Source organism: Microcebus murinus, chromosome 12 (assembly GCF_040939455.1).
Source record: "Microcebus murinus isolate Inina chromosome 12, M.murinus_Inina_mat1.0, whole genome shotgun sequence".
NCBI lineage: Eukaryota > Metazoa > Chordata > Mammalia > Primates > Cheirogaleidae > Microcebus > Microcebus murinus.
In genome coordinates, this window is record NC_134115.1 from 479724 (window position 1) to 484271 (window position 4548).

The window sequence follows — 4548 nt, forward strand, 5'->3', positions numbered from 1 at the left end:
GCAGCTGAAAGGGGTTGTCGGGGAGGGCGGCCCCTGCCTGGGGTCAAAGGGCGGGCGACCCGCGCGTGCGCAATCGGCGGCGGCGGCGGGGGCGGCCACGAGCTGGGGGTGGGCCAGGCGAGGAGAGGAAGGGGGCTGGAAGGTCTCCACCTTGGCGAGTCCAGCCGTGGAGGCGCATCTTGTGTGAGTGTGAGTGAGTGAGTGTGAGTGTGAGTGTGTGTGTGTGTGTGTGTGTGTGTATAGAGAGACAGCCCCCCACCCCGGCCCGCCGCTCCCTGCCCGCCCCGCCCCGCCCCGCCTGTCACCCCCGTCCCTCGGAGCCCGCCGGACCCGGCCGGTGAACTCAACAGGCCCGCCCGGTGCGGGTCAGCGCCGGCGCGGGGCCTGGGGCGGGAGGAGGCGGCGGGGAAGCGCAGAGAGGCTCGGCTTCTTGAGCGGGGCAGGGGCGCCCTCCGCCGTCTAGGGCCACACCACCCTGAACGCGCCCGATCTCGTCTGGTCTCGGAAGCTAAGCAGGGTCGGGCCTGGTTAGTACTTGGATGGGAGACCGCCTGGGAATACCGGGTGCCTTAGGCTTCTTTTTTTTTTTTTTTTTTTTTTGCCTCTTGTTCTGTCCCCTCTCTGGGAGCGAGGCGGCGGCCCGGGGCGGGGGTCACCCCCACCCTCAGCGCCCGCCGCGGTGCCTGGCGCCCCAGCCCGCACCGTGGGGCCTCCTCTTGTCCCAAGCCGCGACACCGCCGTCACGCGGCAGCATGCGTGGCTTCTGGACTGTCAGGTCTCAGACCAAAGGTCTGCTCCGTGGGAACCGACACGCTGGAGGAAACCTTGAGAGTCTGAGAGGGGAGGGAGTTCCAGAAGAAGGCCAGGATGTCATTTTGAGGGAGTATGTGACCAGAACTCGTCCCGTTGCTTTTGGGGTTCTATGGGCTACACGTAGGAATCTTTGGTGGTGGCACCTGATGTTGGGGGATCCGGAGTCACACCCAGACCTGCCCCACAGGCCTCCTTTTACTTTTCTCTTCGGATTCATTATGTTTAAAAAGTGTCTCTTATCTCTATGATTGCATTTTCTTTTCTCTCTCTTTTCAAGCAGATGATGGGAGTCCAAGTATTAAGGTGACATGTGTTGCCCGTGCCCCCCTCCCCCCTGTGTTCTTATTCATTAACCTCTGATGTTGTTCCAGCGTATTGTGGGGGTACCAATGTTAAGGTCGGGTACGTTGCCCTCTCCCAGCCTCCCCCCTCGGGTCAGAGCCTCAAGTGCGCCCATCCCCCAGTCGGTGCGCACCCACCCCATTCCTAATGGAGGTGTATGCCCATCCCCTCCCCCCACCCGCCCGACACCCACCCGATGAAGGTGATTCCTCTGTGTCCACTTGGGTGTCCGTCGGTTCGTACCCATTTGCTGGTGAGCGCGAGCACGTGGTGCTCGTGTGTCCATTCTTGGGCTACCTGGCTTACTGGAACGGGTTCCAGCTCTGGCCAGGAGAACCACGAGAGGTGCCCTCTCACCGCTGCTCCTCCTAGCTGAATAGCACTCCGTGGTGTCCACGCGCCACATTTCATTTACGCACTCGTGGGTCGATGGGCACTCGGGTCGCTTCCAGGTCTTTGCGATTGTGACTTGTGCCCTGACTCTAACCCTAACCCTTACCCAGCCCCGTCTCCTCCTCGGCCCCTGCCTGACTGACTCCTTCCCGCCCGGCCTGTCACCTGTCACCGTCCTCTGCCCCTGCCTGACACGCTCCTCCCCGCCCGGGCCGTCACCGTCCTCGGCCCCTGCCTGACGGGGCTCCTCCGTCGCCTGGGCCTTCCAAGGGCTTGGTGTGGACGCTGGTTCCAGGACGCCCTCCCAGGAACCCGGTAGCAGGGCGGCCGCAGCGTCTCGCGCCACCCAACCGTCCGCCGGCCGGCGGCCGTCGCTAAGTGGCCTGCGGGGGACGTGCCCCCACTGTGGGGCGGGCGCCCAGCCTGGTGTCTTCTCTGAGGCCCCGTGGCTGCTTTTCCCCCCCCCGCAAGGGGAGAGCCGCGGAGGTGGGGACCGCCTCCTCGTGGGGACGTACACCCAGCTCTCCACGTCGGATTCCGGGGCTCTCTGTCCTGCCAGAAGGCCCAGCTGGCCTGCGGGTCCTTAGAGTGGCAAAAACATCCGAAAACTGAGATTGAGGGTCCGGTGGTTGTCTGCACTTTTGTGCTGGGCACCCCAGGGAGGCCCGGGGGCTGGCTGGACAACGCGGTCTGCTGGGCGGGGGGGGGGTTTGGAGGAGCAACTCATGCCCTTTGCACTTTGGGTAGCAAGTGTCTGAGGTGTCTCTGAGCCCTGCGCCATGTCGGGGGTGGGGGTGGGAGGTCGGGGAAGGGGTGGAGGAGCAGGAGGAGGAGGAGGAGGAGGAGGTGGGAAGGGCCGTGGCCTGCAGTCGTGTTCCCGGGGTGGCTTCTTCCACAGGCTGCTTGGCCTGGGCTCCCTGCACCTGGGCCTTTGGAGGACTGGCCCTGTGCTTGCCAACGCTTCCCCTGCAGGGACCCAGAGCTGGGAGGTTGCATCTCTCAGCCCTGGGTCGGGCAGAGCCCCAGCGGGCCATGCCCACAACCTCTCTCAGCACGGGTCCCCCAGAAGGCTCCTTTGGGACCAGGATTCTCTTGCGGGTGACTCTTTAAGGTCTGGCCCCTGGATGGAGGGGCACCAGGAGTAGAGGAGCAGGAAGGGGAAGGGGGTGGCCGTGCGAGGGGACACTTTGAGGCCAAGTCCCAGCTTCAGCCTGATCCTCCTGGGAACCCCGGGGTGTACGTCACACCTCCTGGTTGTCCCGCTCTGAGACAAGGAGCCGGGCTTCGCATTCCCCCAGCAGCCAGTCGTGGGCTGAGGACACCTGGGGCGTTGGGAACTCCCTGGCTTCTCCTTGGCTTAACATCTGGAGCTGCTTGTGAATCGTGCCGCCACACACACCCGAGTGCAGGTGTCTTCTGCACAGACTGCGGGCCTCGCTCTTCTGAATGCCGCTAGCTCGCCACCCACCCACGGGTGAACCTGGTCAGGGTACTTTCTCTCGGGGGCAGACTCTGATCCTGGCGGGCTACCGGTGTCTCTGTTTGCTCGTTTCTTTCTTCCATTTCGGGAAAGGCTTCCTTACTGGGTGTGGAAATCTCCTATGCCTTTCCTCGCCTATTCTGTCAGCTTTAAAATTCTCTTTCAGTTGCCACCCTCACAGATGGATTAGGAAACTCTTTCCGGTGCACTCATTAGTGAAATGACCTCAATGAAGCTGGAATCCAATATCTAATCGCCGATTTTTAGCGAGTCCACACGCCAGGGTGGTCGGGGTCCAATGCAGCCCCGGCCAGGCCCAGGCCCCTTGGACTGGGCCACAGGAGGACACAGAGGAGGGTCCCGGCCCCCACGGTCGCGTTGCCGGCAGTTCTCCAAGGGCTTGGGCGTTTTCCAGAGGTAGGAGATGGAGGGGACTGATTTCTTCAGCGCCCCACTAACCACGCCACCCCACCCATGGGACACATCCCAAGAGAGAGAGAGAGACGCCCCATACACTCGCTCCCCTCCCCCATGCGCTGTGCCCCAGCCCGGGCCCGGGGGAATAGGCGGCAGCCCACCCACAGGGTGGGGGGCGCAGCTGAAAGGGGTTGTCGGGGAGGGCGGCCCCTGCCTGGGGTCAAAGGGCGGGCGACCCGCGCGTGCGCAATCGGCGGCGGCGGCGGGGGCGGCCACGAGCTGGGGGTGGGCCAGGCGAGGAGAGGAAGGGGGCTGGAAGGTCTCCACCTTGGCGAGTCCAGCCGTGGAGGCGCATCTTGTGTGAGTGTGAGTGAGTGAGTGTGAGTGTGAGTGTGTGTGTGTGTGTGTGTGTGTGTGTGTGTATAGAGAGACAGCCCCCCACCCCGGCCCGCCGCTCCCTGCCCGCCCCGCCCCGCCCCGCCTGTCACCCCCGTCCCTCGGAGCCCGCCGGACCCGCCCGCCCGGTGCGGGTCAGCGCCGGCGCGGGGCCTGGGGCGGGAGGAGGCGGCGGGGAAGCGCAGAGAGGCTCGGCTTCTTGAGCGGGGCAGGGGCGCCCTCCGCCGTCTAGGGCCACACCACCCTGAACGCGCCCGATCTCGTCTGGTCTCGGAAGCTAAGCAGGGTCGGGCCTGGTTAGTACTTGGATGGGAGACCGCCTGGGAATACCGGGTGCCGTAGGCTTCTTTTTTTTTTTTTTTTTTTTTGCCTCTTGTTCTGTCCCCTCTCTGGGAGCGAGGCGGCGGCCCGGGGCGGGGGTCACCCCCACCCTCAGCGCCCGCCGCGGTGCCTGGCGCCCCAGCCCGCACCGTGGGGCCTCCTCTTGTCCCAAGCCACGACACCGCCGTCACGCGGCAGCATGCGTGGCTTCTGGACTGTCAGGTCTCAGACCAAAGGTCTGCTCCGTGGGAACCGACACGCTGGAGGAAACCTTGAGAGTCTGAGAGGGGAGGGAGTTCCAGAAGAAGGCCAGGATGTCATTTTGAGGGAGTATGTGACCAGAACTCGTCCCGTTGCTTTTGGGGTTCTATGGGCTACACGTAGGA

At 64.4% G+C, this 4548-nt stretch overlaps 2 non-coding genes across 2 annotated transcripts; both read left to right on the forward strand.

Annotated features, from left to right (window-relative positions):
* Positions 1–457: 457 nt before the first annotated feature.
* On the forward strand, positions 458–576 carry LOC142874412 (5S ribosomal RNA). Its single transcript, XR_012922229.1, has one exon. It is a non-coding gene; the product is annotated as a 5S ribosomal RNA (ribosomal RNA).
* Positions 577–4067: 3491 nt separating this feature from the next.
* Positions 4068–4186, forward strand: LOC142874597 (5S ribosomal RNA). The gene has a single exon (XR_012922274.1). It is a non-coding gene; the product is annotated as a 5S ribosomal RNA (ribosomal RNA).
* Positions 4187–4548: the final 362 nt, after the last annotated feature.